We start from the raw sequence: 15,411 nt of genomic DNA, 5'->3' as shown, positions 1-15,411 counted from the left end.
CTTGTGCAAGCTTCTTATCCTCTCTTAGCCTTAGTTTCCCCAAATTCAAACTAGGCAGCCTTCATATACTGTTGCTATTGTTAAATAAGATAACATACTATATTACCTGTCATTTTATTTTTTTAAAGATTTTATTTATTTATTTGAGAGAGAGAGAGAGCATGAATAGGGGGAGCAGCAAGCAGAGGGAGAAGCAGGCTCCCCGCTGAGCAAGGAGCCTGAAGCGGGATTCAATCCCAGGACACTGGGATCATGACCTGAGCTGAAGGCAGATGCTTAACCAACTGGGCCACAAAGGTGCCCCTACCTGTCATTAAAAAAAATTTTTTTTGTTCTTCCCCAAAGGGAAAACTATTCATTCCTCTTAGGAGGATAGAAGGAAAAGGAAAGTAACATAGTAGTTACTGATGGATGTGGGAAAATTAGGATAGATTAGGGATTAGTTCTCTTCTTTTAAAGGTAACTGAAAAAATATAAAACGCATTGAAAATTAAATTAAGCCAGCCATGCTAATAGAAGTACAAGAGTAAAAGCAAAAGAAATGGGAGAGACAAGAAGAGATCCTTTCCTGCCATGAACATGGAACAGTGAACTTCAGAAAATTATGTCTATAGGTCTGCAAATGGACAGAACAATATTCATCTCTGACCTAACTTCTCTGAACATCCTGCACACTTGAGAGCAGGACAGGCTGAATGTCAGGTTTTTGTGACCTAACATTAGGGATTTAGGTCTAATTCATCAACTGCTAAAATCTGGTCTAATCCAGATATTCACTTTCTTTTCTGATGGTACTGGTGTGTAATAACAACATCTCCGTCCTTGACAAAGCCTGTACCACAGAGAGCAAAAACTTAAAAATACTAACAGTGGAATGATAGGTTAGAGAAATTTAGTCAACGAAACTTCAACTCCTGCAGTAGACTTGTCAGCATGTTACATAGGGCTTTAATTTAGTAGCTTCCCGACATATGGGCAACAATATGGTCTCAGTGGTTCCCTGCTACTGGCATGGCTGAGGAGGAGGAGAAACAATTAGACATCTGACAGGCAAGTGGCTGCTCTCACAGCTCAGTCAAGGCTTTTGCAGAGGGCACTGGATATTTTTAAACCACAGTTCCATTGCTGCTAAAGAAATTATACATTTTTCTTTTGCTGATGAATAGGCATTGGTTTGTTTCAGAGTCTGATGATAAAGAAGTGATGGAAGTCATAAGCCTAATTCTTTCATCCAGTTTTCTAAGGAAAAGTATATATGCTATCCATGATATATGCAGTGGACTATATGAGGAGGCCAAAACACTGATATTATTCTTACTTTCCTCTCCTTGAAGAATGCACACATCCAAACAATTTGTTTTTAGCTGTCAGAACCTCCATTCTGCACATTAAATGAGGGACCTAAGGATTCTGTATAAAGCCAGCAAAACAGGCCATAAACAGGTACATGGGAGAGGGTGAGGGCAAGAAATGCTTTTCCCAACCAGACTGTAAAAACTGCTCAAGGTCAATGAATCTATTTTGATTCCCACCCACAATACTGTCACCACTATGACCAACGAGCACAGTACTCAGTATCCAGCAGTAATTCATAAATATTAGCCAATGTGTTGATATTTTTCTAACATGCAGACTCCATAGGCTTGGCCTCTAGAAAAAAGTACAGAGAAAACAAGCAGGACAAAAGTGTCATGCTTCTTTGTGCTGTCTTCATCGTACGCAATAGTGCCTGGCAGGAGTTCAACCCACAGGAAGGTTTGATTTGTCTGAGATTGGACACTTTTTTGGAAGTAAACAGCATTTTCTGCAAAGAAGCCACATATAAAAATTTCAGCCAAGTTTTACTTCTTTCTTTATATAACCAAGCATGTGTATGTTTATTTTCAAAAAATTAAATTTCTTACCTAAAGCTCATCTCTTGTTTATATCCATAGTTATAGACTGAACATCTGTATCCCCCCAAAATTTGTATGTTGAAGCCTTAACCCCCAAAACAATGGTATTTGGAGGTAGGATCTTTGGGGGAGGTAATTAGATTAGGATGAGGTCATGAGGGTGGGGTCCCATGATGGGACTGGTCCCTTATAAAAAGAGCACACTCTCTCTCCATGCACACACACCAAGGAAAGGCCATATGAGGACAAAGGGAAAAGGTAGCCATCTGCAAGCCAGGAAGAGCTCTCACCAGATCCCAACTATATTGGCGCCCTGAACTTGGACTTCCGGCCTTCAAAACTGAGGAAAAAAAGGTCTGCTGTTTCAGCCACCCAGTCTATGGTATTTTGTTATAGCAGCCCAAGCAGATGAAGACATACAACAAATCAGTAGGGACAAATGTGCTTGAGAGTAGAGCTAGTGGCCATATGGGAAAGGTCAGCAGTGACACAGAGAGGACATACACTTAGAAAACCAGGGTAGGTTTACCTTTGACTTTTTTTAAAAGACGAAATTATCACAACCAGACAGGCTAAGTCTGCCTTGTCAGGGGTCTAGGCACTTCTTCCATGGGAGTTAAAAATTCTACGACAGGAGACCAAACCTAGCCACTGAGGCTGAGAGTGAACAAGCAGATCTCTAACAGCAACCGTGTGAGACAGATGCACATGGACAGCATTTGCAAAGTCAGATCTTAGTTTCCAGACTCACTGGCATTTGATGCTATGGATTCCAAAGTCCAATCAACTTTCAAACTTCTCTGTTGGGAGGGAAGAAGACATTATCATGTAATACTCCCCAAAGCATTCTACTTGTCTTTATAAATTTGCTCTAGAGAGGGGCATTGTATTAGTCAGATTCCGCCAAGAAACAGAACCAATAGGAAAGAGAGACAGAGACAAAGACAGAGACAGAGAGAAAGAGAGATTGTAAGGAATTGCCTCATGCAACTATAGGGGCTGACAAGTCCAAACTCTGTAGAACAAGCGAGTAGGCTGGCAATTCAGTTAAGAGATGCTGTTGCAGTCTTGAGTTCAAAATATGCCAGCAGGGCAGCAGGCAGGAAACTTGGGCAGCATTTCTATATTGCAGTCTTATAGAAATTTGGTTCTTTGGTAAACTTCAGTGTTTACACTGAAGGTCTTTGACTGACTGGATATGGTCTACCCACATTAAGAAGAGTAATCTATTTTACTCAAGGTCTACTGACTAAATGTGAATCACATCTAAAAATTGTCTGCACAGCAACATCTAGACTGGTGTTTGGCCAAACAACTGAGCACCATAGCCTAGCCAAGTTGACACATAAAAGTAACCATCGCGAGCATAAAATGGGAAGTAAAAAGACAAAAACAAATTTCTAAAGCCTTCAAATTTTTCTTCTGTCCTAACCAGCTTATCTTTTTTAAGAATGGGTCTCATCCATTGTCGCATTAAACTACTCATTGAATCAAATATAGTCTATTATATCCCTTGCATTCCCAAGATATCCCTTGCATTTTTACTAAAGTCAACATGCTAGTGCAAGATGAGTTTCTAGGATGCAAGAAATATGGTCAACCCTAAGTCATGAGACATCAAAGGTTAGTAACCTAAGGCAAAGCTGCACTCCAAAAATAGAGCAACTTGTGAGGACTGGGATACTGCTTACTTGTCCAACATTTTAACCCCAGAGGCTAGCCCTACACCTGGCTCACAGTTGGTTCTCAACTGTTAAATGAATACCTGAACTAATTGGGGAGTAAAAGAGATTAACATTATTAAAGGTGCTTCCCACTTTGAGATGACAAAGCCAAGTAGAGGACTGTTGTGTTTCTTAGTTTTTCTACTCCATTGCAAAATAAAATAATTACCTCTGCAAATTGAACAGATACAGACTCTACTCTGGTCCCCATGTCAGTAAAGTCTTGTGGGTATTTTGGAGCTATTCACTTTCATCCCATATTGCAGCACTCAGAATTCAGTAAGCATTTTTACTAGCTGTGTAACCTTGGACAATACTAATAACTAACACCAAATATCAAGTACTGTCCTTAGTGTCTATATTTACCCATAACATTCCTCATGAGGTGGGTACTGCTATTTCTCCCCTTTTCACAGAAGAGGAAACTGCAACACAAATAAATTAAGGAACTTGCTCAAAAGTCAGACCAGTAGTTAGTGGCTCAGTTGGAATTTGAACTCAGTCTGGTTCCAAATACCTCTCTGCCATACTGCAATTTACTTAGGTACTCAGAGCCTCAATGTGTTCATTTACAAAGTAAGAATAATAATTCCTCCCTTGTAGAATTGTTTTAGGATTAGTGCCAATTCAAAGCACAGTGCGTGGCACACAACCCATGGGCCCTGAGTAAATGGTGGTGGTATTGACGGGAAGAGTAATAGCAATAGTATCTGTTGCTATTGTCACTGTCATCATTGTTGTGGCTGAGGTAGATTCCCTCTACAATCAAGTCATTTTATAATTGCTACTTAAGTCACAAAATTCAAGGGGACATGTACCTATCTTAGTACACTTAGTTCACAAAATAAATAAAACATATACACTAACAAACGTGAATTCTGGGATGCAGAGTTGTCACTTCCAAATTGTCTGCCACGCCACTCATCCTTGACATCAAGTTTTAGACTAAATCTGCAGGAAAACTGTGGTAAATTAATGATGACCAAAAATTCTTTACTACTCCTTCTACTGAAAAACTAACTCTAATTTCCCTCTCCCTGAAACGGGGCTGGCCTTAGTGAACTGTCTGACCAAAAGAATAGGAAGGAATTGACATTCTGGAAACTATAAGACTAGGTCATCAAATCCTTTCAGCTTGTGCCAGGGCCACTTGGAATACTTGCTCTAGAAGCCCTGAGCTCCATAGGAAGTCTAACTATCCTGGGTAGCTAAGGCCAGCCTCCCAGCCATCTCCATCAAAGTGGCAGACATGTGAACAAAGCCATTTTAGACCCTCTAGATCAGTCCATTTGCCAGCTGAATACCACCAGCTGACCTCAACCAATACCACGAGGAATAGACAAATCACCAGAATCTTAAATTCATGATCAACAAACTAGTGAGATACAATAAAACACTTTTGTTAAGCCACTAAGTTTTGGGGTAGTTTGTTAAATACCAATAGCTAACTAGAACAGAAAGAATTCCAATATATCAAATGAGAAATTGCACAGCACTATGTCCTGAGAGGGAGTATTTGTTAATTCAGCTGCCATTCAATAGAATCTACATGAGTGATGTTGAGTGGGCAGCACTGGTCAGAGGATATTTTTATTGGAAAAAGGAAATGAATCACGGTTAGTTCATAGGAATAGAATGTGTGATGTCAGTGAATTCAAGGTAATGGTTACAAAGTCACCAAGACCTTGTGAAGATAAAATAAGAGGACAGAAACTGCAGAATGTTTCTTTCCATCATTGCTACCACAAAATTAAAACAAATCATGAACAGAATTAGATCAAATGGAACAGAGGATCCAACTGATACTAAAATGCATGTGCCATGTAGATGCCCTTAGCAACAAGAACCTCTTAAGTTAACAATATTACAAGAAAGTCATGTAAAATTAAGCTTATAATTAAGGCAGAGCCACATGTGTGTCATTAATTCCACTTTGGGAAAGGGTCTGGAAAGGAGTGAGAGAGCTGTTTTTGCAGTAAACAAAAGGTGAGAACCCGAGAAAAAGAATTTGAGTTATGCATCAGAGGGTTAAACAGGGCCCATGTGCTCCAGAACATTTTATGTGGAAAACCTGTGATATCTCCCTCTCACTGGGAGAAAGAAAATAGACAATGTGACTTACTTTTTGTATTTATAAGGTTTTTTTTAACTTTTATTATTGAAGTATAGTTGACATACAATATTATATTAGTTTCAGGTGTACAACATGGTGATTTGACAATTCTATTCACTATACAATGCCCACCATGATAAATCACCATCTGTCACCATACAATGCTATTATAATATCATTGACTATACTCCCTATGCTCTACCTGTTAATCCTGTGACTTATTTATTCCATAACTGGAAGCCTGTATCACCCACTCCCCTTCATCCATTTTACCCAACTCCCCACCCCTTCTCCTCTGGCAACCACTAGTTTGTTCTCTGTACTTATGAATCTGCTTATGTTTGTTTGTTTTTAGATTCTATATACAAATGAAATCATATGGAATTGTCTTCCTCTATCTGACTTATTTTACTTAGCATAATACCTTCTGAGTCCATCCATGTTCTCAAAAATGGCAAGATCTCATTTTTTATGTCTGAGTAATATTCCATTGTATATATATACCACATCTTCTTTACCAATTCACCCATCAATCGACACTTAGGTCACTTCCATATCTTGGCTATCATAAATAATGCTGCTATTGAACATGAAGGTGCCATATATCTTTTCAAAGTAGCATTTTCATTTTCTTTTGGTAAATATCCAGTAGTGGAATTACTGCATCGTATGGTATTTCTACTTCTAATTGAATGTTTTATACATAGACACTACCTGGCGGCTGGATAGAAGGAAATCAGGCATAGTGAGATATACCCACATAGCCTAAAGAAGTTTGCAATTCCTTTACCTAACCTATGCAACACCCTTCGGGGGCAATAACAGTATCTTCATTTCTAGAGTTATGAACAGAGCTGTAAAACAACTTACCTGTGACACTTAGAAGTTTGCAAAACAAGGCTATTTCTGATTTGTAGGATTTTATTAATCTCTCTCTCCTCCCTATTTTTTCTTTCTTTCTTTCTTTCTTTTTTTTTCTTTTTTTTTTTTTGGCCCAGGAAGTTAAGAGATTGGTATACTATGAAAACCTTTCCAGATATTTCAAAGTAGCCCTAGTTTCCTGTATTTTTAAGTAGCCTCATAACAAGGAAAAAAGAACTGAAACTATCCCAGAGAAAGAAACTAATGAGAACTTTATTCCATGACACTCTATGGTCAATATTTTTATTCCAGGAAATTCCTGCCTGCAGAAAGATTCTGCTGTTGTGTCCAGCTCTTCTTCAAGAGCATCGCTAGGTGGCATCCCAAGGTTAAAAGCTGCTGGAGCAAAATGAAAACATGGATTCTGCTATAATCCAATATCAAATTATACATAATGTCCCAACAGCATAAAACCTAAAGGAATTCTGAGCCACAAATACTGATTTCTTTTTATTTGCTAAAAAAAAGTCAAGTTTAAAGAGATATACAGCTTCAGAAATGTCTTTCTTCTTATCTTTTCTGTTTTAATTATGAAAGAAATTAAAGATTTTGTTAAATGTAAAGACAGTCAACAATCCTTGAGACACAAATGATTTTCTAAACAATCCATTTTGGAAAACATGTTGCTTCCTACACAATTTAAACACAGGCTTAAGACAACCCAACAAAGAAAGCAGATTTTATTTTATTTTTAAATGTAAAATGACTCAATACCCTGATTTATCTTTGAACTTAAAAATAAATAAATAAGTAAACTGCCAGTGGACAGAGTCACCCCACAGGTAATTTTCTATTTTCTTTTTGATCCATGATCATTGATTACATACTGTCTTATATTGCTTTGTATTTTTTTCTCTCCAACAAGGTTTTGAACTCCTTTAAGCTCAGGGACTATGTTTCCTTTCTTTATCCCCCACTGCATACATAAAGTAGAGTTCTAGACATACAAGATAATCAATTTATTTCTCTTCATCTGAAATTCACACAAAGGAACATGTTCTATGATACAGTGTATGTTTCATACATTCATGCATTACGCAAGATAGAAAGTTGATGAAGAATTATTTTTACAACTATTTGCAAACTTAAACCTTGTTCAAAAATAAGAAATTTATAAAATCACAATTAATATTCTTATCCTAAGAAACAAAAGCTTCAAAAAGATCAAATAGTGAGTATTCCTAATTCCAGGACAGAGGCCAAAGACTGTTTAAAACTTTTATTAACAAAAATACATTGCTAACAGGGCACCTGGGTGGCTCAGTCAGTTAAGCGGCTGCCTTTGGCTCAGGTCATGATCCCAGGGTCCTGGAATTAAATCCCACATAGGGCTCCCTGCTCAGTGGGGAGTTTGTTTCCCCCTCCGCCTCTGCCCCTTCCCCGTTCATGCTTGCTCTCTCTCTCTCAAATAAATAAATAAAATCTTTTTAAAAAAAATACATTGCTAACAAAATCAATGGGGAAAAGATGGAAGGTGAGATATTTATACCCTAATCATGAATGAAAGAATGAGAAATAAATATCCAAAGAGATGTTTGAAAAAGTGTGACCTATATAACATTTTGATGTTTACAAGCATTTTAAATTACTGAATTTGGACTTCCAAGTTAACATGGTGAAAGATTCTACATGGTGATGGAAGCCTGATAAGCTTCTCCTTTTTTTTTTTTTTTTTTTTTGATGTCTGATCTTACTTATTTATCACTCTTAGAAAATCTCATTTTTGACTGGACTCAGATTTAGAAGTAAAAGCTCTCAGAGAGGACAGCCTCCATCTCTTGGCAATCTGTTCCTGGTGTTATTGTTTGGCCTCCTTCATTTTTTGGCCAAAAGTTTAGCATATTCTGCAGACTCTTCCTTATTTTTCTCAGTGCGCTGTTTCTTCAAAGCAATACGTCAACGTTTGTGTTGGAGGACACATGTAACAAGACACTGAATCTTGGGTGCTTTGGTTCTAGGTTTCTTACCGTCTTTGTTTAGGGGCTTTCTCACAACATGCTGGCAGACATCATCTTCTTTAGAGAGATTGAAAAGTTTGCGGATTCTGCTGGCTCTTTGGGGCCCCAGGTAACGAGGCACAGTAGTATCAGTGAGTCCAGGAATACCTTTCTCCCCTTTTTTTACAATGACCAAGTTGAGAACACTGAGATTGGCGTCAACAATGCAACCCCAAACAGATTTGCGCTTTCTCTCTCCAGTCCTCCTTGGTCTATGCCAGGAATGCCCCTTACTCAGCAGCAGGCACACAAAGCCTTGGGTCAAGGCACCCTGCTTCATGGGGAAGCCTTGTTTGTCACTGCCACCACTGATTCGGACCACGTAACTCTTCCATTCTTTACCCAGAGCACCAGCAGCAACTTCTGTGGCCATACGCTTCTCATAAAAGGTACGAAGTTTGCGTTCATCGTCCACTTCAATGAGTTTCTGGCAGCCAGTAGCTGAGAAACAGATGTTCAGCTTCATCCTGAAGCAGGCTACCGCCTCCAAGGCATCACGAAAAAGACCTGATATGCTTCTTCTTAACTTCCTAATAAAGTATTCTTGAAGACATGAAAATGTAAAAGGTGGCTTTGAGATCAAATGATAAGAAAAGATCTTGGAAAATCCTGGTGGAATTCCCATTAAATGCATCATCAGTCAAGTTGAATTGAGAAATACATTATTGAACCACATATCACCTAATCTACACTCTGAAACAGAAGAAAAGCCCACCCTACCCCCACCAAATCAGTACTAAAGACAAAAATGAGAAACCTAGAAGGAAGTCAAAAAGAATAAAATAATGAGAGAAGACAATACATGTGGAGGGTAGAGGACAAAGAGCCAGCTAAGAATTATAGGTGTTCCAAAAAAAGAAAAAAATAATGGAAGTGTTCAAGAGGACAGTAGAACAATCAAAGTCTACTGAATGATTAGTGGATCATAGCTGTGACCCTAGGAATTTTATATCCATTCAAGTAATTATTCATTTGTGAGAGCAACAGGAAGACTTTTTCAATTAAATAAGGACTAAGAAATATACTATTGAAGTATACCCTTTGTTAAATTTAAATAAGACAAGATTCCCACACATTTTTATTTAAATAAGAAATCTGTAATTTTATTTTACCTCCAGCATTTGAAATAAGAGGGAAATAACAATAATCTCCTTCAGATTTCACAGAAATTTCACAAGTTTTATGCCTTTTAGAAAAAGGTGACATCTGCATCAAAATTATTACCACGGCAACACATTATCGAGTAAAACAACCAATCAAAATTACTGACCTTTCAGAAATTAAAGGTTACCGTCAACAGTAGTTAGCAATAATCTCTGAATCCCAGATATCTTATAAAAATCCTTATCTAAAATTAATTTAAGCAAGAATAGTTTCTGGTTTTCTCTGCAAGTGCAGGGAAAGAAAAAACAAACATTTCCTTCTTATATTGCACTGTCATCCATAATTAGGAAGGCCTGTGTTTCAAGACTAAATACAGGGATTCCTTTGGTTACCACTGGCAGGAAAAGAAGAGGGCTGGGAAGCTCAAAGCATATAATATGGAACAGAAGAAACAAAATAGCATTATAAGCATCAGAATGTGGAGCATATAAGGTTTTGTATCTCACTTTCTCAAAAACACTAAAAGATTTACTCTAACTATCTGAAGAATGAATCAATCTAGCATGGACTTCTGCATTATAATCCTGGTTTTCTCACTTAAGCAGGTTACTCCCTAAGACTCAATTTCCTCCTCTGTAAAATAAGGATATATAATTGGACCTACAATGTTAGATTCAAATGAGAATCAAATAAGATAGTGCAAGTGAAATATTTAACACAGTGCCTGTTACACAATAAGTGCATAATGATGAACTTTTTAATGTAACAAATTATTACCTAACAATGTATTTGTCACACAGAGAAATATATTTGCATTAGTTATCTATTGCTTCAATACAAATTCCTCCCAAATTTTAGTGGCTTAAAACAAGAAGCATTTATTATTTCACAGGAGTTCCTAAAGGTCAGATCCAGGAGCAACTTTCCTGGCTTCTCCTGGCTCTGCATCTCTTATGAAGTTTCAGTCAAAATGTTGGTTGTGATGCAGACAACTGAAGGTTGACAGAACTGAAGGATCCACTTCCAAGAAGACTCATTCATATGGCTGTTGTCTGGAGGCCTTGGTTCTTCATTGGCAGGAAGCCTCAGTTCCCCACACACATGGGCTTCTGCTCATGACATGTCAGTTAACTTCATCCAGAGTGAGCAATTCAACAGAAAGAAAGAAGTCACAGTGCCTTTCATGACCTCGTCTCCAAAGTCCCACATTGCTACTTCTGTTTTCTATTCATTAGAAGCACATCAGAAAGTTCAGAAAGCTCACACTCAAAGGAAAGTGTCTTCCTCTTGAAGAATATCAACTAACTTGTGGAAATATTCAAAACCACCACAATTTTATTTGTGTATCCTATGCATATATCTATAAGAAATAGAAAGCTATAATATAAAAATTCTTTTATATAACTAAAATGTAATTGATACATAACATTTTGTAATATTAAGGCATATTGATTTGATCTATTTATGTATTGCAATATGACTGCCACCATAGTCTCAGGTAACACCTCCATCTTGTCACATAATTATCATTTCTATTTTGTGGCAAAAACATTTAAGATGTAATCTCTTAGCAACCTTGAAGTGTATAATACAGTATTGTTGACTATAATCACAATGCCGTGCATTAGATCTCCAGAACTTACTCATCTTCTAATTGCAAGTCTGCCCTTTGACCAACATCTTCCTAATTTTCCGACATCCCAGCCCTGCACAATTACCATTCTACTCTTTTTTTTTTAAATTCTGGTTATCAGGAAAACCAATAAAATACACAGAATTAAGTAGTAAAAAATGTTTTTAAACATGTTTACAAAATTCAATGCTAAAACTTTCCTGTAAATTAAAGTAGATAATAATATAAAAATGTAAAATAATAAGCTAAACCTGGGGCACCTGGGTGGCTCAGTTGGTTAAACAGCTGACTCCTGATTTCAGCTCAGGTTATGATCTCAAGGTCCTGGGATAGAGCCCTGTGTTGGGCTCTGTGCTCAGCAGGGAGTCTGAGGATTCCCTCTCCCTCGGCCACACCCCCTGCTCATGCTCTCTCTGTATCTCTCTCTCTCTCTAAAATAAATAAATCTTTAAAAAATAATAATAATAAGATAAACCTATAACACCAAATTATTTTAACTAACATGTAGGAGTGCAATAAGGATAAGGATTACACAGTTTATATATAGGGTAAGTTACTGCTTTGATATTGATTTTGATAATTACAGAAATGCAAATTCAAATACATATCTGATAAACCAAAATCCAGCCACTAGTAAGATTTTTATTATAATGTTTTCTGATCATAAAAGAAACATGCCCGGGGCGCCTGGGTGGCTCAGTTGGTTAAGCGACTGCCTTCGGCTCAGGTCGTGATCCTGGAGTCCCGGGATCAAGTCCCACATCAGGCTCCCTGCTCAGCGGGGGGTCTGCTTCTCCCTCTGACCCTCTTCCCTCTCGTGCTCTCTGTCTCTCATTCTCTCTCTCAAATAAATAAATAAAAATCTTAAAAAAAAAAAAAAAAAAAAAAAGAAAAAGAAACATGCCCTAACATTAATACAGAAAATTTAGAAAACACCAAAAAGGATAAAGAAAAAATAAAAACAACATAATCCTTACGATTTGGATGCCTTTTATTTCTTTTTTGTTGTCTGATTGCTGAGGCTAAGACCTCCTGTACTATATTAAATAACAATGGTGAGAGTGGACATCCCTGTCTTATTTCTGTGGAGGAAAAGCTCTCAGTTTTTCCCCATTGAGAATGATACTAGCTGTGGATCTTTTATATATGGCCTTTATGATGTTGAGGTATGTTCCATCTATTACTACTTTGTTGTAGGTTTTTATCAAGCAAGAATGCTATATTTTGTCAAATGCTTTTTCTGCATCTATCGAGAGGATCATATGGTTCCTATCCTTTCTTTTATCAATGCAGTATATCACGTTGATTGATTTGAGAATATTGAACCACCTGCTGCCCAGGAATAAATCCCACTTGATCCAGGTGAATAATTCTTTTAATGTCTTGTTGAATTCAATTTGCTGGTATCTTGTTGAGAATCTTTGCATCCATGTTCATCAGGGATATTGGCTTGTAATTCTCCTTTTTAGTGGGATCTTTGTCTGGTTTTGGAATCAAGGTACTGCGGCCTCATAGATTGAGTTTTCTTTCAGTTTGAGAAGGATGGGTATTAGCTCTTCTTTAAATGTCTAGTATAATTCTCCCGGGAAGCCATCCAGCCCTGGACTTTTTGTTTATCAGGAGATTTTTGATTACTGATTCAATTTCTTTCCTAGTTACGAGTCTGTTCAAATTTTCTATTTCTTCCTGCTTCAGTTTGGGTAGTTTGTATGTTTCTAGGAATTTGTCCAAATGGACAAATTTAATAATTCCCCTACTCTTGAATGTTTAGGTGGTTTCCAATTTTTCATTGATATAAATAGAAATAGATAATTACATATTTTTAGTATCTTATTATTTTTATAGAATTAAATTCTAGTAGAATTTCAGACAAGAGACAATATTTAAAAATCTTAATTAATATTGCAAAACTATACTTATAAAAGGTAATACCAACTAATAAATACCCTTGCAATGTTTGAAAGTTCTCATTTCCCCAAATCAAAACCACAATGATATATCATTCATACCTGTTAGAATGGCTGTTGTCAAAAAGATTAAAATAACAAGTGTTAGTGAGAATGTGAAAAAAGGGGACCCTTGTGCACCATTGGTTGGAATGTAAATTTCCATTATGGAAAATACTATTGCGGTTCCTCAAAAAAATTAAAACGAGAACTACCATATGTTCCAGCAATTCTACTCCTGGGTATTTATTTGAAGAAAATGAAAACACTAATTCAAAAAGATATATGTACCCCATGTTCATTGCAGCAATTATTTACAATAGCCAAGAAAGATATAGATAAAGAAAATGTGGTGTATATACATATAAATATATATATATACAATATATATACAATGTCATATTATTTAGCCATGAAGAAGAAGGAAATTCTTGCAACAAAAGGGATGGACCTTGAGGCATTAGTTAAATGAAATTAAGTCAGATAGAGAAAGACAAATGCTATATGATATTACTTATATGTGGAATAAGAAAGAAAGAGAGAGAGAAAGAAAATAAAGAAAGAAATTAGCTTATAAATACAGAGAACAGATTGGTGGGAGTGTAGGTGCTGGGCAAAAGAGGGGAAGGTGGTCAAAAGGTACAAACTTCCAGTTATAAAAAAATAAGTCATGGGGATATAATAATACTGTATTGTATATTCAACAGTTGCAGAGAGTAAATAGATCTTAGAAGTTCTCAAGACACCCCTGGGTGGCTCAGTCACTTAAGCATCTGACTCTTGGTTTTGGCTCAGGTCATGATCTCATGGGTCATGGGATTGAGCCCCACATTGGGCTCTGCGTCAGTAGGGAGTCTGCTTGAAGATTCTCTCCCTATGCTCCTCCCCCCACACTTTCTCTCTCTCTCAAATAAATAAATAAATCTTTTTTTAAAAGTGCTCATCACGGGGCGCCTGGATGGCTCAGTAGTTAAGCGTCTGCCTTCGGCTCAGGTCATGATCCCAGGGTCCTGGGATCAAGCCCCGCATAGGGCTCTCTGCTCGGCGGGAAGCCTGCTTCTCCCTCTCCCACTCCCCCTGCTTGTGTTCCCTCTCTCACTGTGTCGCTTTCTTTCAAGTAAATAAATAAAATCTTAAAAAAAAAAAGCCTTCATCACAAGAAAAAAATTATAACTATGTAAGGTGACAGATATTAACTAGATTTAACTGTGATCATTTTCAATCTACAGCTGACCCTTGAACAACACAAGTGTGAACTGCACAGGTCCACTTATACACAGAATTTCTTTAATAAATATAGTACAGTATTGTAAATATATTTTCTTTTCCTTACAATTTTCTTAATAACATTTTATTTTCTCTAGCTTACTTTATTATAAGAATACAGTACATATAATATATATAACATACAAAATATGTTACAAGACTTCCAATCAACAGTAGGCTATTAATAGTTAAGTTTTGGGGAATCAAAATTATACACAGATTTTTGACTACACAGGGGTGTCAGCATCCCTAACCCTCACATTGTTCAAGGGTCAGTTGTATACAAATATTGAATCATTGTGTTATACACCTGAAACTAATATATGTCAATTTTATCTCAATTTTTAAAAATTCTTTTTTAAAAAGTTTTTATTTCCCAGGGCACCTGGGTGGCTCAGTTGGTTAAGCGACTGCCTTCGGCTCAGGTCATGATCCTGGAGTTCCTGGATCGAGCCACGCATCGGGCTCCCTGCTCAGCGAGGAGCCTGCTTCTCCCTCTAACCCTCCCCCCTCTCATGTACTCTCTCTCTCTCTCTCTCACTCCCTCAAATAAATACATAAATAAATCTTTAAAAAAAAAGTTTTTATTTCCCTACAGCCTTTATAGGGGAGTATCTGCACTTGGATATATTCTGCCAGTTTCTCAAAACTAACATTTCAGCACATAGTTATTTTCTCCCTATCCCTTCCAAGCTACTTTTTCTTTGGACTTTGATGTTTCTGTAAAAGACCTCTGTCCTCCCAGACAACCTGGCAACATAACACAAAGTCCCTTGTTGAGGTCTCTCTTCTTCCTGCCTCCAATCCAAGCA

The 15,411-nt window shown here is 37.2% G+C and overlaps 1 pseudogene; it reads right to left on the bottom strand.

Moving 5' to 3' along the window:
* Nucleotides 1-6,907: 6,907 nt before the first annotated feature.
* The window catches only part of LOC123837028 (small ribosomal subunit protein eS6-like), a 117,820-nt pseudogene continuing 109,316 nt past the window's right edge, over nucleotides 6,908-15,411 (bottom strand).

This window comes from Mirounga angustirostris, unplaced genomic scaffold, assembly GCF_029215605.1.
Source record: "Mirounga angustirostris isolate CCGP_5_RB_7025 unplaced genomic scaffold, mMirAng1.0.hap1 SCAF_8, whole genome shotgun sequence".
Lineage (NCBI taxonomy): Eukaryota > Metazoa > Chordata > Mammalia > Carnivora > Phocidae > Mirounga > Mirounga angustirostris.
Note: the sequence above shows the minus strand (reverse complement) of the source record. Positions and strands in the feature narration are given on the sequence as shown.